Consider the following 18,434-nt stretch of genomic DNA (forward strand, 5'->3'; position numbering starts at 1 on the left):
CCACTACGCGCCCTGGGTCCACAGGACTGACACCTGCCCCCAACTCCTGAGCTCCAGCATATCACAGATGGAAGACATGTTGGGGTAGACCAACACCTGAGTAGTTGCAGGGTTGGTCAGCCTGCCAGCTCTCCTCTGTCTTCACCACCAGGGTGAGCTCTGCAGCATTGCCCTGGCTGGTTCAACCCTTGCAGCAATGAGCAAGGGGCGGGGCCATTTGTCCTGCTTTCAAGTCCTCAAAGTTAGCCCTCCCACTCCTCCACCTGCAGGGCCAGCTCTACTGTGTTTCCCTGGCATGGTGTGGGGGCCACTCTCCCAAGTGCTGCAGCTGGTGAGGGGCAGGGACAGCTCTCCCACCTGCCTCAGGGGTTGATGCACTGGGGGCATGGCCCACCTCCACTTTATAACAGGTAGGGGTAGGGATCCATTGTTCTTCATACTTCTCTAGGTTTAAAAAACTTGGGGGGAGCTTAGTCTCACTGGAAGCTAGGTGGCGGAGGACTCGCTTATATGAAACACACCCGAAGTTCATATGTTTGCTGGGGACACAGAAAAGTCACCAGAGGTGCTTCCAGCCTGCTAAGACCAATAGGAAATGGAGACACACTGAGCAGGAGAGATGAATAATGTACTTGCTGGTTCACTCTACCTGAAAACCTCCACTTCCTAATTCCTTTTGGGGGACCTGCACTAGAAAAATACACGAGAGACAATTAAATCTCTGCCTGTAAGGCCTCCCGGGGTGTCGTTTATCCAGAACCAGAGACCTTCCCAGCTGGAGCATTTCAGAGGGAGGAGAGGTCTGCTAATCCAGAACTCAACCAGTGCTCTGGGATATGTGTGTGTGTGTGTGTGTGTGTGTGTGTGTGTGTGTGTGTGTGTGTGTGTGTGTACCCTGAGCCCTGCTGCTCCTCAGGGAAGCCCCTGGGAGAAGGGAGTTTCCATTAGCTGAACTTAAAGAGACCAAGGGATTTATGTTTTTATCTTCCCTGTGTCATTGCTTTCCCAATCAATGATCTATGAATCCTAGGGTAGGTTGACTCATTTATTATTTTTTTAAAAGTTTACCAGTTGTGAATATGCATGGTGTAAGGGCTGAGAACGTGATATTATAGGGGAGGGAGAGACACTTGAATCGAACTGCATTGATTGTAGATCTCTTGTAGAGAGATTCCAATACATACAGTCAGGAAAGTCAGTGATTGGCCGGGCAGTGGTGGTGCACACCTTTAATCCCAACACTCAGGAGGCAGAGGTAGAGGCAGGTGGATCTCTGTGAGTTCGAAGCCAGCCTGGTCTACCGAGTGAGTTCCAGGACAGTCTCCAAAACAATACAGAGAAACCCTGTCTCAAAAAAAAAAAAAAGAAAGAAAGAAAGAAAGGAAGGAAGGAAGGAAGGAAGGAAGGAAGAAAGAAAGAAAGAAAGAAAGAAAGAAAGAAAGTCATCAATTACCCACAGCAAGAACCCCGTGATTCACTTAATATCGTCAATTGGCCAGGTTCACTTTGCCAATATAATCTTCTCCATTCCCTTTGATGCTGGTGTGTGTGTGGTCTAGTATTCATTTAGAATTCAAAACCTGTACAATTATGTTTTTGTTGTTTCAAGACAGGGTTTTGCACTATACCCCAGTTTTGTCTGGCGAGTTCTTGATCTTCTCGCCTCAGCTTCCCAAGGGCTGGGATGACAGGTGTGCACTATCACACCCAGAAAAGTATGCCTTCTCCATAGACAGGGAAAGGGATGAGCAGGATATCTACTGTGTAGCATCTTTTCACCAATAGACACAGCAGGTAGGCAGCAAAGAACAGAAGAGGTTTAGCTGCGTGTTCTTGTCATCTCATGAAGGGACACACATGCTAAAATCTGGGCTTATTGCTCAAGACGTCTGCTCAACCCAGGGAACGCACAAGCAAAGGGATGTTCAGAAGTGGAGGCTCACAGATGCCTCGGACACCAATGGGTTACACCTCTGTTCACCTTGCACACCTATTCATCATGACCTCTACCACATATACGGACTAAGGGCCAGAGTTACTCTGCCACATGGCAAGGCTAACCTTTTCTGATAAGTCACAACCATCTCAGGCATATGAAGAGGAGCCAGTGACCCTTGTGGTCCTGAGCTACATGGGTGGGGAATACCCTATGGCTCAGGTCTCAGGAGAGAAAAGCCTACCCATGAATCATAGTGGTTTAGAACTTGCTCTGGGCCATTCTTGTGGTTCCCTGAAAGGCCTGGCATGTGTCACAAGGGCCCAGAAGCCCTGAGGATGCTCTTATGAAACAAGACCTCCAGGGCCTTGCTGGTCTCTCAAGTCTTGTCTTAGACTCATGAAATGACCTATTAGCAGGTGTGTGTGTGTGCGGGGGAGAGACTTGAAACACCAGATGAAATATTCCCAGTGGGTATGGTTATCAACTTTTTGTATTTTACTAGCTATTTTCCCCTTCACCATATACCAGGTACATGTTCTCTCTGACATGAGTCTTGTCTGTGAATCTTATTTGTGGGTTTAACCTAGAATAACTATAAAGGCCAGAAAACTAGAAGGGGCCATCAGCATGGGGAATGGCTTAAGGGAAGAGGAAGGAGAAGATGAGCACAGGTGGTATGAAAGAAATGGGAACTACAGGAGATGGAAAGGTTCAAACAGAGATAGGGCTGGGACAAGAAGAAATAAAAGGCCGGGAGAGATGAGAATTAACCAAAAACAAGTGTATACCATATGGGAAGCTACCACTTTGTAGGTCAACTAAAAAATAACGTTTTAAAAAAATTGAAAGGGATACAAATGGCTGATAATGCTGCTTCTAAAAGTAATGGGTTGCTAAGGACCCAAGGCCACATGTGAGATCTGTCACTAGGCGTTCTCAGGGAAGCCCTTGCCGATTGCTATTGGCTGCTCACCAGAACTAGCTAACAAGACCATTGCTGAAAGACACCACACATAACTTCAGTTAAGAGATGACGATAAATCAAGCTAGAAGTGAGGTTGAAACTTCTCCTCTGCTGGGTAGCATTCATGGTACTGGCAGGTGCTACGCAAGGTGCTGGGGTTAACATGGCAACTATTTTACCCACCTGTGAACCCTATGAACTACAATACCGATCTGCCAGTTAAGACGTGCCCACTGGTTCAATCATGGCATGAAGGTTATGGTGGTAACCAACTACTCCCCTACTGGATTTGAGACCTGCTTCATAGAAGGTCCATATCTGATGCTATAAACTCGGTTGAAAGTCTTTGGCTTGGGTCTCAGCCTATACAGGCAACCTTACTACAGTTGTTTAACTAAAGTGATATGGAGTCAAGCTGCTTTCTAAATCTCTGTATTTAGAAAAAGATGTATTTAGATTTGTGTTTGTATAATAATAGACAAATGCTATGCCAGGCCTTAGTCAGGGAAGCTTCTCTTCGCAATGAATACAGAGATTCTTGGGTTCAGAGGGTGACGGCAATACGTGATGGTTGAGTGTTCAGGAGAGTTATAGTATCAGCTCCCCTCCCCAAATCCCCAAGGCTCAGGTGATGTCACAGAAGTTGGAGTGGAAAGAATGTTAAGAGCCAGACAATAGGGCAAAAGACTGTGAATGCTACTGTTTGGACAACACAGCCATTGCAATCATGAGTGCATAGCAGCTTCCAAAACTGAGCCTATCATCGGTCAATCATGGGTGGGAGAGAAACTCAAAGGGCCTCATCCTACCCTGCTGAACTCGTGGATACTGGTAGATTCCAGAAGGGCAGACACTGTCTTCAGTCATGTACCCACAAGTGGGTCCACCAGGCTTCAGTGGATAGTTGGAAACTTGTGGCCACACAGACAAACCTAGCTAAACAGAGTGGGGGGCACACACACACACACACACACACACACAAAAAAAAAAAAAAAAAAAAAAAAAAAAAAACAAAAACAAAAACAAAAACAAAACAAAACAGAAAGACGTGAACGTGGGAAAGGAGATAGAGGACAGAGGGCGTTGATGAGGGTGGGAGGCATACAGGGTACAGCGGAGATGAGTGTGATCAGAATGCAGCATGTAATATTTGACCAAACCAAAACCAAAAAAATGATGGCAAAGCATTTAGATGCAAGAGGCAATAGTTTGGGGCTTACAGTGGACTGTCTGTGGTGCTGACTCAGCCAAGGGCTAGCTGGGGGCCTGTCCCCATTCCAATGCATAGGCTCTGGTCTATTCTGCATGTGAATCCCAGGGACACCACGGGAGATCTATTATTGTCCCTAGTGCTTTCAAAAGACCCCAAGTCCACTATGCAGAGGAAAATATGTGGTCCAGGGAGAGGAAATTATCTTATCCTAGGTCACCCATTCACCGTCCACTATTATGGAATACTTGGGGCACAATGCCCGAGATTTAAGACAAGTGATTTTTGTTTCTTTGTCTGTGGCGAGCCTCAGAACTTTGCACAGTTCTGTTTGCTTCTTCGGCATAATCTCCAAGGTGGTTGCCTGGTTTTGATGAGATATGGTGTGGCTACAAAAGATGCTACGGTTATCTGGTCAAGTTATTAAAAAAGAAAAGAAAAGCACCAGGAAACATAGTGACTAAAATACAGTCAGGAAAAACTATTTGAGGCTATTTGAGGGACTGGGGAGGCAGCTCAGTTGGTAAAGTACTTGCCCTACAAATGTAACAACCTAAGTGTGATCATCAGAACCCCTGCAAAAATCTGGGTGTGGTACATGTTTGCAATCCCAGTACCAGGATGCCAGGTCAGGAGGATCCCTGGGGCATGCCGCCCAGCTAGCAATATCATAATTGGAAAGTGCTAAGCCAATGGGAGACCTGTTACACACACACACACACACACACACACACACACGGAGGGGTGGGGAAGAACCCAAAATAAAACAAGATAGTGAACCCTTGAGAAACAGCATCCAGGACTGGCATCTGATCGTTCCATGTAGTGCACACATGTGCACGCATACCTAAAAACACACAGATTCATTTGGCTCAAATCAAAGGTGACATATCCACTTAGCTCGATAACACTTTATTGAAGGAAAAAAATGTGTTCCAAGATGATGACAAATTATTCCCCATGTAGAGATAAGGATGAGGCAAAGATCAGCAAAGATACATTAGAGGTATGTCAGCCTTCTTGGGAAAGTTCTAGGGGTGTATTTTTTATTTTTAGAAACGAATGCCATCATTCAATGTTTATTCAATAAAATACTGACTTTTTCAAAAACAGAAAATAAAGCCGGGCACACGCCTTTAATCCCAGCACTTGGGAGGCAGAGGTAGGTGGATCTCTGTGAGTTCGAGACCAGCCTGGTCTACAAGAGCTAATTCCAGGATAGGCTCCAAAGCCACAGAGAAACCCTGTCTCAAAAAACCAAAAAACAGAAAATAAAAGGCGTAGAGGATTCATGGATTCATTCATTCATTCATTCATTCATTCATTCATTCATCTGTCAATTCATCATGCAAGCACCTATTATGAGGTAGGCATGTGACGGGAGAGAGTGCAGTCCTGGTCTACAAACTGAGAACTTAACTTCCGGGGGGAAAGAGTAGGTTAGCAAGCATTAGGTAGGGCACATGTCTGCAGGAAGAAGAAGAAAAGAGGGCAGAGTTAGGAATACAAAGAAAGTGCTCTCAGCCCAAAGATGGCTGAGAGGGTAAAAGTGTTTCACATAAACACCTAACAACCGGAGCTGTATTCCAGAACTCACTACGAAAGGGACAAACCAACCCCCAAAAGCTGGCTTTTGATCTCATCTGTGCTATAACCACACATATACAACATACATACAAACACACATACAAATATACACCCAGCATACACACAAATAATAAATAGAAAGCAATTCCCATTTCATGGAAACACAGACACCAAAACAGGGTCCCCACTAAACTCTTCCATGGCTGCCATCTTGAAATGCCATAATTATGACCGACAGTTAGAAGGACAAATGGCTGCAATATGGAAGGAATTTCCATTGCTTTTGGCTTTAGTTTGTCTGCAAAGAATTTCCAAACCCTTTCCAACTCTCTGCATAAACAGGGGGAGCGTCTTTCTTGCTCTGTATAGCATTGTGTTTTTGGCTGTTTCTATCAGCACTTAAAGTTAAGACTAGAGATGTTCACCACCAAAATGGCTCTTTTGATTGGGGTTTCTAAGAAAAACCCATGGGAAGCCTGCAGTATAAGAGGATGATAGTTGCACACACCTCCCAAGAGTAAAAATATAAAACATTTGAACTGAATTGCCTAAAAGCTGACATTGAGCGCAAATAATTCCTTATAGCAATAGCTATAATTACCTATCCTAATGGAATCCTTTGAAGACAGAAGTGGTTCAATAAGTGAGTTTAATTGAAAGTAAAATTTCCAGGCAAATATTCCATCAAACCTAGATTGAAAGTGGACAATTCAGCAATGACCCTGGTGAAAAGTATTGAGCATGGTGAGAGATTCCCTGACCAGGGAGGGAAAGTGCTCTCTTCTCTCTTCTCCAAGTTTCCAGGCACAGTTTCAGAAACCTCCTGTGTTTTCTGGAAAGAGTGTCTCATTTTCTTAGTGCCAATGTCATGGCTGGATCTGTCTCCTGAGAAGGTCCATCAGTCCCCTACAAAAAAACAAAACAAATTTTAAAAAGGAATTCAGGAGCGAGGCGTTGTGGTGCATGCCTTTAATACCAGCACTTACAAGGCAGAGGCAGGTGGATCTCTGTGAGTTCAAGGTCAGCCTGGTCTACAAAGTGAGTTCCAGGACATCCAAGGCTGTTATACAGAGAAGAAATGCCATCCCCCGAAAAAAACAAAAAAGTAATCCAGGATTAGGAGGTCAGAGGAAGACACTGACCATCCAATATTTCATTCATTACCAGCTCCGGGAACACAGCATTATGGAGGGTGCACACTCACCTACCAGCTCTGGAAGGCTCAACTGTCTTATAGAATTGCCTCCAGTCTGAAGACTTCCGTCTTTGCTATTTAGCAGTTGCACCGAGTTACTTGGTATCTCTAAGTAGATGCTTCTCTTCTGAAAAAAAAAAAATAATAAGATAGGGTTATTGTTAGGATCGCATATGCCAGAATACTGAGGAACCTGAAGTCTGTACACAATCACGTGGTGTTCTAGACAGTGTCAGGCACTATGAGCTGTGTGAAAAGGGCTGGTCAGGGGGACCAGGGCCTTCCTTGACACCCAGAACCGGCAATATCATCGTTGCCTTGTAGCCTTTGATTCACAGAATTCAGCTTGGCCCGAGAGATGTCTAACAGGTGCTCCCATGTCTGGCATGAGTAACCTCCTAGGTGTGTGGCTCTGTATCTGGTGACCACGGAAATGGACCAGGTCTTGGAAGCATTGCTATGCCTGTGGTCAGAGGCAGAGATGTTCTTTGTAAAAAGTGTGGCTGAGTAGGGATGGATTTTCCTGCAGAGGAAGATGGGATACTGTTCCTGGGAATACTCGAACACCTGATGTGCAGAGTCAGTAGGATACTTAAAGTGCAGCTCTAGAATCAGACACTCCGGCCTTCAATTGTGGCTCTGTTAATCAGAGCTGTCTGGCAAATTTAATAAGTTGATACCTCTGAGCCTCCCGGTTTCTCCGTTTTTAAAATTAAGATTATAAGAAGTGTCTAATATTTGAGCGAATTCTAAATCCTTTATAGTCTCAGCCCGCTGAGGATTTGAAATAATAACAAGGAATAGCTCAGTGATGTTACTTGCTTAAAGGCACCCTGCTAATAAATTCCAGAAATAAAATTCTTTTTTTATCTGGGCACTGGGCATCGAACCCAGAGCCTTGTGCATGCTGAGCAAGTCCTCCACTATGGAACCAGATCCCGGCTTGAAAGTGGGTCTCTTAGAGGGTTGTCCGGAGACTTCTATGGGACCATAGGGATGAAACATTCTCCGAGCCACCTGGCAGACAGCAAGTAGTCCACAAACTTTTAACAATTGGGTATCACTTAAAATTAGTGTTTTCCCCTTTGGTCAGAGAGAAAAATGCAAGGATTACTGGAATGTCCATGTCATGGGTGAGAGGGGAAGTAGTGGCCTACAGAGATACTGGCCCCTGGCAGGTGTCCCTCCCACCTGTCCTGGATAGGGCCAGAGCACTGCCCTTGAAACTTTCTGTATTGAGAGCTTGCAGAAACCTCAGCTCAAACAGCTGGAGCGGGAACGGGTCTGATGGCTACCTGCTGCGTAAAAGGTCTCAAGAACATTAGGTTTCTAACATGAGCCGGACAGACCTATTCCCCAGGGAAGGTTGCTTGCACAGACCAGGCCGTGTGCACTTCAGAATCTGGCCAGAGTGAAGTCAGCCTCTGCTCTCCTGCTTATTGCATTAGTCCCAGTCCTGTGTGGGTTTAAGACAGACAGGGGTGTGCCCAAAAGGGGTATTTGTCAATCAGAATCGTCGATTCTTCAAGCAGCCACAGCAATCCTGTCATCTCTGATGGGGACTGGCTTGGAGGACACCTTCCCCAAGCTACACAGTAACACGGACTTAGGGGGGATGCTATAGGGAGTTTCTGGAAAGAGCTGTGTTCTTTTCTACCCGATATTTCTTTCTACTGGAGATTTTTCTGTGTCAAGTAAAGGGACCAACACAAGAGTCAACCAACTGCCCTGACATGGTTATTATGGTAAATGCACACACACACATCTTATTACCAGGTGCTGGTGAGGCTATGGGGAAACAGAAACCACCGAGCACGGCTGATGGAAGTGTAAGTTGGTACAGTCATTCTGGAAGACAATATGACAACACTCATGAAACAAAATGTGCCTGTGAGTTATGACTCATTCGCTTCCCTGCCAGCTTCACAGCAGGGAAGCTCTCCCACAGTCCCCAGCATGGGTGCAGGGTGTTCATCAGAAAACTAGACTCGGTCACCTCGCATCTACCCGCAGGGAACAGAAAGAGGATAGGAGACCAATGTAAGCCTGGGCCAATGGCAGGAAAAGGTTGGTCTCTCATAGGAACCAAGGGTACCCAGAACACCCAAACAGGATTACTAGGGATTGAAATGGCTCATTGGTTATAAGCTTGGTCTCCTGCTCTGAGCCCACACAAGGCTGGACCTGTCGACGGCTATTGATGGAGGGGAGAGGGTCTTAGGAGGTCCACCCCTCCCTGAGGAACTACCAGATGTTCTCAGGGCCATGGAATTGTTACCTTCAAATGAATACTTATTGGTGACACAGCAGGTGAACTGTGTAGCTCCAAACCTGTGGTCACTCAGAGGTCCTAGATTAAACTCGGGAGCCATAAAAGGAAACAACGATGACAACAAAAAACATGAACATGGGGAAAGAACCAGTCAGGAGCAGAGAGGGAAATTCACAGGGGTGGGGACAAGAGAAGATGGAGTCAAGGATAATGGGAACACATATACACCTGGATCTAATTGTCAAACAACACATTCAATTAACAACAAGAAGCAAATTCTTCTAAAAGATACACCCAGAGCTGACGGGGGACATCCTTCAATCCTACTCATTGGCCAGCAGCATTGTACCTAATATAAATCTCTGTGTGCTATTTTGGGCGCCCACGTGGCAGCGGGGCTCGGGCAACTCGGTGGAAAGATTTATCATTACACAGAGTTGCATCTCAGAGGTGATTCTAAGCACAGTCAACTTGACAGTGAGGAAGCAGGGCTGTAATTCTCTGTGGCCCACATTGACTTAGGAATTGCTTTCCTCGAGTGACGCTTGGTTGGAAAGGCCAGTTGCCTTGATTTAATCATTATACATTATATGTAGGTACCAAATCACATTTGAACTGGGCGAGCCATGGCCTGGAAGGAGGAAGGCAGAGTGGGCTGGACAACAGGTAAGATTGGCCTGTGACCCTTCGATGATTGCTTCTGTTCCTCCCCCATCAACACACCAGCGAGCTAACCCACTCTGAAAATGTATTTCTCAAGTGTCTGCCAATGCAAAGCTACCGCAGTAAGACACTGCATGATGGAAGTCATTCCTGGGGTGTATAATCTAGTTAGGAAGCCAAGACTTCAACAGGAGGAAGGCTAGGCAACCGTGGAAGAATAAAGAATAACACAACAAAATCAGACTGTCAAGGTTTAACTTAGTGTGGGCCCTGTATGCTCTGGACACGGGAGTTCAGGATCACAGTGGGTTTGTGTAGTATCCTCTGAAAACCAGATTTCAAGGGCAGCCATAAGTTGGAGAGTGAGTAGCAGCAGCTGAGTGCCTGAAGCAGAGAGGGAGGTTAGTTTTACGTGTTCAGAGCGAGCATTGTGCTGCTGCTGCAACAGAAAGGAAATAATGGAGCCCTGGAGAAGGGGTGTAGGAGTCAGAATGATGAAGACTCTGAGAGCCAGGCAGAGGATTCTTACCTGGGAAACAGAGATGCAAACACTGCACAAAGTTGTGCGGTTGAAAGCCAAGTGTGGGGAGACTGGCTCTCAGCAGGGATCCAGCAACCACAAACCCCACCCCCCACCACCTAATGAACGATTTTCAGAAACTTAAGCAGGGAAGGAGTCATAAGGAGCAGAAAAGCTGGGTGTCACCTGCGGGCATTGCAGTCATCACCAGTCCATAATGCAGAGCCCAGATGCCATCTCAGAATTCATTCCCTCTCAGGGATCTAGGCAGATGCCATCCTCTGACCAGGGCAGCAAGTCCAGCCTTATCTCGCAGGGTGCATTGAGTCAGGAGGGCCATGTCTTGCAGCAGGAAGATACATCTCAAATTCAACCTGTCTAGCGTCACTGGAGAAATCGATCTGAAGGTCTATACAACTATCTCCACCTTTCATCTTGCTTTTTATATTAGAGCTAATACTTTTATCTGTTAGTTCTCAAACTTGTGTGTGAAGCCTTAAGTGTAGGTCGGTCTCAGGCTGTTTATAGTACCTAAATGGTGGAACGGATCTGCCAAAACGTTTGCAAAACGTGCCGACTGCCATTCATCAGCTGCATGGAGCTAGCAAGTCTCGTGTAGGCTCAGTATCTTCGTGCCAGCAAGCTTCCTGAATCAGCGGTGGCAAATTGAAAACTGAAACCTACTGCCATCAAAAGGACCAACAGGACCCAGGCAGTCAGTTTACGATGATGGTTGGGTACAAAGGTGCCCAATAAATTGGAGGCCGAAAACCATCGTGTGTGTAGTCTGTGTTAAGTATGACTCTGCTCATATTCTGAAAGGGTAAACACTGTTGCAAAGCCATGACTCACGTTCTGCCAGGCCCCTCCTCCCTCCTCAGAAAACAATGTTCGCTTCCACCTGAGGTCAAGTTCAAGATCCTGATTGGCAAGAAGAGTTTCCAATACAGCGCTGAGCAATGCTTAGAGGCTGAGCCCCACTTCCAAGAACCTGCACCGAGGGAGGAAATAACAAACTCTAGAAGTTTGCTACTACTAGCCTCACCTTTGACCAGGGATGGACATTGACTAGCTCCATGAGGTAGTTTTGTTTGAGATTGGGTCTCAGGTACCCACAGCAGGCCATGAGCTTACTATACAGACCAAGAACTATGAACGCCATGCCTCTACTTCTCAAATGCTGTAGTTACAGGCAGGAGCCACCATGCTTGGTTTTATGCAGTGCCAGGGCACGAACCTTGGATTTCATGTGTGCTAGTTAGGCAGCAACCCTGTCAACTGAACCGTATCGCTAGTCCTGAGATTAATCACGATTCATCCAGGGGACAGAGGTTTTGTGTAATCTTTTTAGAAATCTAACAGGTAAAATTTTATGTGCAGTGAACAGCATGGTGCTGTTGAGGTACATTCATTGTGAAATGATGAAATCTAGCCAGTGAACATACCTATCACCTCATATAGCTCTCATGTTTGGGGAATGAATATAATATCCATTTTCTAAGCATTCTTCAGGACCGTAAGGCGGCACTGAGAATTACAGCCACCACATAGCACAAGTCTCTGAACTTACCCTTCTACTGGGCTGGAGGAATGTTATCTTTTTGATCACTACTACATCACAGATCTCTACTCTTCCAACAAGCCCACCCCCTCTACTTCTGTGAGACCAACTCCTTCCTAGTAAATATGTGGGTGAAAACAGGTGGTTTGTCTTCCTGTACCTGAGTCAGGATATAAACAGACATTCACACAAACAGCATTGAGCACGTGTACGAGAGTGCACACGCGCACGCACACACACACACACACACACACACACACACACACACACACACAGAGCCATGAGCATATGCTTCCAAGTCTCTATAGAGGTTAGAGATGCCAGTGATCAGAATCATATAGCCTCTGCTACTTGTTAAGTGCTGTTTTTCAAGGCAGGGTGGTGCCACATACATCTTCAACGTAAGGCCACTGAGGAGGGTGTTTTCTGTCCCGTCCTCCCAATGAGGAAACAAGGACAAAAAGAACATCCTAGGAAATCAAATCCCAAGATTGACCTCCTCATGGCAGATGCCACTTCTGGATGGGACCCTAAAGTATACCAGCTCTGAGGACAGAACACAGAGAGATGACTAGAAGTCCACCCTAAAGAGAGGAGGGCCAGTGAAAACTGAACCCTCCAGTCAGAGAGAACAAGCCAAATAACTCCCTAAGAACTGAATTCACAGGCAGTACGAAAGTGGTCTCCAGGGAGAAAGAAATCAGCTATAGATGAAGAATAAAGGTACAAAAATATGCAGTACTTACTTCCAGCAAAGTATGGTGCATAATACTTTCTTGTAGTCAAATATGTTTTTCTAGCCTATAAAGAAAACAACACAATTAATGCAGTTCTATCAAACATTATGTAATGGTGATTTTTTGAATGTGGAAATCAGTAGTGCTCGCTCAGTCCGCATCTGTGAATTTATGTTAATTCAAATATTTTTGCGTATTCTGTGAGGTCTCCCACTTATGTCTGTTTCTTTCTATTTCTCTGCTATGCATACATTTAGGGTTATTGTGCTCTGTGGAACTCTCTCCAGTCCACAGTTGGGCCGCAGAAAACACACAGGCAAAAGGGAGTTGGCTTTCTCAACCTCCTGGGTGAAGATAAGGGAAAGGTTTTATACCCAATAATAGAAAATGATGAAAAAATATTTTTAAACTTTGTTCCAGAGGAAATGCACTCAGCTGGAGGGATGCTCCTTGCAGTGGGGGAGGGGCCTTTGGGAAGTCCCAAATGCATCAAACCACAAGACAGAACATTGCCTACCCAGAAGGCAGTTTGGCCCTTCCCACCCCCAACAGAGGCAACACCACACCTATTTCTAGTTCTATTTATTAATTTGGCATATGAGTTAAAGCTCCATACAGAACAGAAGCCTGTGTTATGTTTAAGATGAGCAGAAACAGGAATGAGAACAAGCAGTTTGAGAGGGACAGTAAAATATCAGAGACGTTCTGCAGAAGTACGGCAGATCCCCCCAAAAGTCATTCAGAGACACACCCTGTGGCCCAGCAATTACACTCCTAGGTAGGTACATACTACAGTAAATATAAGTCCATGAGAAAACTTGCATATGAACCTCCAGAGTAGCCTATTCTTAGAAAAAGAAAATAACTCAGAGGTGATCCGATGGTGACAAAATAAAATAAGATATAGATACAAAATGGAATCTCCATCCATCATATAAAAAAATGAAGTCAACGTAATTGAGCAACATGACTGAGCCTTGAAAAGCTATGCTAAGTGGAAGAGGTCAGCCCCAAAGGGTAGGATTCCATTATCTGTAAAGATAATGACTCCAGTGGACCAGTCCAAAGACACAGCAAGCACCCTGATGAGGTCGGGTGACTGGGGTAGACAGAGGTACAGGAACTTGGTAGCTAAAGCGCCCAGACTTGCTTTTTGAGGAAACGAGTATGTTTGAGGATTGGTAAATCCCATGGTATGTGACTTCTGTCTAAATAAAGCTGTTTTAAAGGGACATGTTTGTAATCCGCCCATGTGGAGATGGCGGTAATAGGTGGAGAGCCATAGGAATGTAGCTGCAGAGGACATTCAATGGGACAATTGCTTGGTATTGTGGCCTAAGACCTCCATGTCCCCAGGGAACAGAGATGGCTCCACTAAGTTCTCTTTCCCATGAGAAGGCTCTGGGATTTGTTCCCTTTCCCAGAGGGCCCTTCCTTCTCTCTAGAGTCTAAATCCCAGAACTCAGCTAGTTCCATCCTCCTGACCCTGATCTCAGCTTCTTTTGTAAGGCTGATGGCCTCCTTGAGTGTGGCATTGTGTTTAGCAGATTATACAGGTGGAATGTGGAGGAGGAAAGAGCCAAAGAAGCTTATAGGAGGATAGGACTTATTTTATCCTATAGGTTACACAGTCCATCATCAAGGGACGCCAAGGCAGGAATCTGAAGCAATGCAGAGTGAATGATAAAAACCCAGAAACAGAGATTGGGGTTAAGGCTGAAGATTAGAGAAACAAAGCGGCCAGCCACTAGCGAGTTCTTACCTCCACCAATGCTTAAATTGAAGGGGTGATCCACCAAACCTCAGACTGCCCCCAACTCCTGTATCCTCCTGCCTTGTATTCCTCTCTAGAGCTGGGATTAAAGGCCTGGGACTCCAAGTGCGGAGATCACCTTTGTGTGAGCTCTGTTTCTCTTTTAGAATGATTCACTCTGGTGTAGCCCAGGCTGGCCTCGAACTCACAGAGATCCGCCTGCCTCTGTCTCCCAAGTGCTGGGATTAAAGGTGTGCGCCACCAATGCGTGGCCTCTATGGCTGTGGCTAGCTTTGCACTCTGATCTTCAGGCAAGCTTTATTTGTTAGATCTTAAACACAATCTCACCACAGAGCAGAAACTGGAGGACACTACTCAGCTGGATTTCCTATACAACCCAGGCCACCCTCCCCAGGGATGACGTTCTCTCCCACGTCAATCATCGATCAAGACACTCTCTCTTGTGCTGAGATTTGGAGAGGCCAGTCTCATTTGGCTGCCTCTTCCAGGCCGCCTCTAGGTTGTGTCAAGACAGTATGAACTAGAAAGCACATAGGGTTTAACTGGTAGGTGGGGATTGCTCTGTATTAATTCACTGGTCCTGTGCATCTTTCTGAAGGAGGCACTGGAAGTCTGGATACACACTGGAGAATCCTGGCAGATGGGATGGACCCGTTTCTGTTTTGGAAGGAAGGCTCGTCAGGCAAATCATTATCCACCTGAGAGGACCAATGGTCCATTAATAAGGTGCTTGCTTAGGGGACCACCAGGTCACGAGGAGCTGTGCAGTCTTGCACCACAACTTGGATATGGATTAGGTTCCCACACCCTCATCTTTGCAGAAGCTAAACAGAAGGACTCCCAGCATACTAGGAGACTGGGGAATGGATTTGCAGCTGGGCATATTTCTTTTATGAGCAAGGTTGTGTGTGCACGTGTGTGTGTATATACTGTGTGTGTATGTGTGTGTACATGTGTACGCTCTCATGCGTGTGTGTGTGTGTGTGTGTGTGTGTGTGTGTGTGTGTGTTGAGGGATAACCTGTTGTTGGTGCTGTGAGAATCAACCTGAGGGCAGAAAGTACCCTGCCAACTGTACCCTTCCCCATACACCGGGTGGGAAGACTTAGTTATTTGGATAACGCCTTTCTGAAAGACTAACACGAAGGAATTCAAATAGAGATGGATACTAAGAGGCAGGGTAGAAAACACGTTCACCACATGGAACATGGTACAGAGAAAGAGTAAGCAGGTGGCTTTCAGGGCACCATACCTCGAAGGGAGAGCACACGCCTTTTCATGTGCCCCTGAATGCAGACGGCACCGGAGCAGCCCATGACTTTCTGGCTCTTGTTTGTAACCCCAAGGTCGAACTGTACATTTTAAATTGGATACAATTTCTCTGCAGGATTTTTTCACACACATTAAAGAAGTCTTTAGGGCCTCTGGGGCTTTAGAGCTCCAGCCCCTGGAGCAGTAGAGAGGAAAGGTGTTGGGGCGGGAGGCAGAGTGTCCGTCTGGCTCTCTGCCCTTTTGAAAGTTATTTGTTGTCTCCTGGCTTCAGAATCAATAGTATCCCTCCCCAGCAGCAGGGACAGCGGTAGACAATCTGCTCAGGAAACAGCCAGGGGAAGGCCACAGCGAACTCACAAAGCATTTAGAAGCTGTGCCATGGGAAAGAGACTCATTATGAACAGAGGGACCTTGGTGGTCTGACTGCCCTTAGCTGGAAGGGTAAGGTGAGGGTGTTTGACTCTTACAGGGATGAAGGCGAGGCTGACCAAACAGGAAATGTCTGCATGGGGCACCCTGCGAGCCGGTGCCTACCTACACATGGATGGAGCATATGTGAGATTTTCCCCTGGAGGACATGAACAGTTGTGGAAGCAGAGATTGCAGTCCGCCAGGAGAGAAGTGGCTCGGATTTCCATCAAAATGCCCCTGAACTGTGGAATATTGAAGTCTCCGTCTGACTTCAGGTGTTGAGGGCCTAGATTGGACACAGGGGGAACTTGTATAAGACGGGATCTGTATGGTATAAGATGGGATCTGTTTCAGACGCGTCCCCAAAGGCAGGCTTGGGAGCCTTTAAGAGGTTACTAGGTGGTAGGCAGTCTCAGGAAACTACCATTCAAGACGCCTCTGAGTACCAACTCTCAGCCCCAACCAGAAAATTTTCTCAAAGAACATTGGGTGAGCCACAGGAAGGCATCCTGGGACTTCTCATCAGGTTATAAGTGTATTATAAACAGAGAAATGAATTATGAATTATGAACTACACAGCAAACACAATGAATATGAACATATGATATATTTATATCCCTAAACACAGTATCTGGCACACACACACACACACACACACACACACACACACACACACACACACACACACACACACACACACACCTTTTTCTGGCTCTACGGTAACACTAACATAACCCTATATCTCTGGTAAAGAGCCTCAGGCATGGAAGAAATGAGAGCTTGACTTATGGTCATTTCTGATCAATGGCAGAGGCCAGCTAAACAGATAAGGCAGCTACCAGAACCGACAAGTACAGGTCTACTTTCTAGGAGCAATACGGTAAGCCTACGGTGGGACCTCACAAGCCTGGGAAACCCTAGATCCTGGCTCTTCTCGTCCCCCTACGCACAACACCCTTTCTTCACTCTTGGGTGACTAACATAGCACCTCAGAGTTCACACCCTTGCCCCAAATCTCAATGTCCTGCTGCAGCTGGCTACTCAGCAGAACACAGGCCAGTGAAAGGTTTATCACTCTTGCTGGATTTTGTTTCCTTGCCCCCATGAAAGCCAGCTATTTCCTTCACATTGGTATCAGTCAGGCCGGGAAGTTTCTTTTTCCCTGGAATCCACTGTGTGGGGGAAGATCAGAGGGTCCCGTGGCTGCAAGGACAGAGCCAGATTGGCCGGGGGAGATGGAAGCTGGCTGCCCGAGCCTTGTCCTACGGCCCCTCTGCCTCTCTGAGACGGCTCAGTCATCCCTTATGCTGGTACAGTGCTACCTACTAAGGGAGAGCAGGAACAGCAGGACAACCCAGCACAACCACCACTCAGGGCAATTGTCATCAACTGGAGGAGTCTCATCTCTGTATCAAAGGCACCCAAGACTCTTACACTACTTTACTCTGTCTCCTAAACCTGCTGCACGCAGTCCACTGGCAAGAGACAGCACCTGTGTCCCAGAGCAACATTTCCAGTAAAACAGTCCCTTCTACCAGACGACGCGGTGGCAACGTCAAGGACACGCCGCCTCATTTTCACATCACAAATAAAACACCGGGGCTTCTAATACCAGTATGGATCAACGGAAATACAGTACTGTGTGTGTCTAATGCGGGCTGATTAAATGATGGCCGTGTAACAGTGCCCATACAGCAATCCCTCAAATCTGTGACTATCGGGTAACACGGCAGACGGGAATTGAGGCTGCAAATTGAGTCGGAGTTGTTGACTTGTCTGGAATAAAGAGATGATTCCATATTATTTTGGTGGCCCCAGTTACCATCAGCAGGGGCTGGAGGTGTAGCTGGGTAACAAGAGCTTATTCTTCACTCTCCTGTCAGCTGCTCCGCTAGGTGTTGGCGGATGTGAGCAGGGCTTGTGGAAACGTTATTCTGTGTCTACATCACACTCCCATCACCAAAGGCACATTGTTACCAAGACCAGGAGAGTTACAGGAGAAAGTTTCCTCACGTTCCATTCTCCACTTGGGTGATAAGACCAACGGCTTCCCATAAAGCACAAGCCCAAAGTCCAGGAAAAAAATAAGTTCCATACAAACATGCTATGCCATCACACCAAAGGCATGGATGGAGTTTTATATTTTTGGCTGTGAGCCTAGCCTTTAACGGCTGAGCCATCTCTCCAGCCCGAATGCGCAGTTTTATAAGGGAGGCTTGCAGAATTGAAACAAGCAGCTCAAACTACCAAAGACAATCAACATCCCATGCTATGGACGAGGAAGCCGGAACAGAATCACTTAGAATCTCACCCAAACCATGCCACTAGTA

The 18,434-nt window shown here is 46.3% G+C and overlaps 1 long non-coding RNA gene across 1 annotated transcript in view; it reads right to left on the reverse strand.

Annotated features, from left to right (window-relative positions):
* The window catches only part of LOC113837465, a 193,612-nt gene that overhangs the window by 113,358 nt on the left and 61,820 nt on the right, over positions 1–18,434 (reverse strand). The window contains exons 6-8 of the long non-coding RNA XR_003488041.2: positions 12,658–12,712; positions 6,905–7,022; positions 6,302–6,606 (exon numbers count right to left, since the gene is read on the reverse strand). This is a non-coding gene — a long non-coding RNA (uncharacterized LOC113837465). The remainder of the gene's footprint in view (positions 1–6,301; positions 6,607–6,904; positions 7,023–12,657; positions 12,713–18,434) is intronic.

The sequence above is a fragment of the Cricetulus griseus genome, chromosome 10 (genome assembly GCF_003668045.3).
Source record: "Cricetulus griseus strain 17A/GY chromosome 10, alternate assembly CriGri-PICRH-1.0, whole genome shotgun sequence".
In the NCBI taxonomy this organism is placed as follows: Eukaryota; Metazoa; Chordata; class Mammalia; order Rodentia; family Cricetidae; genus Cricetulus; species Cricetulus griseus.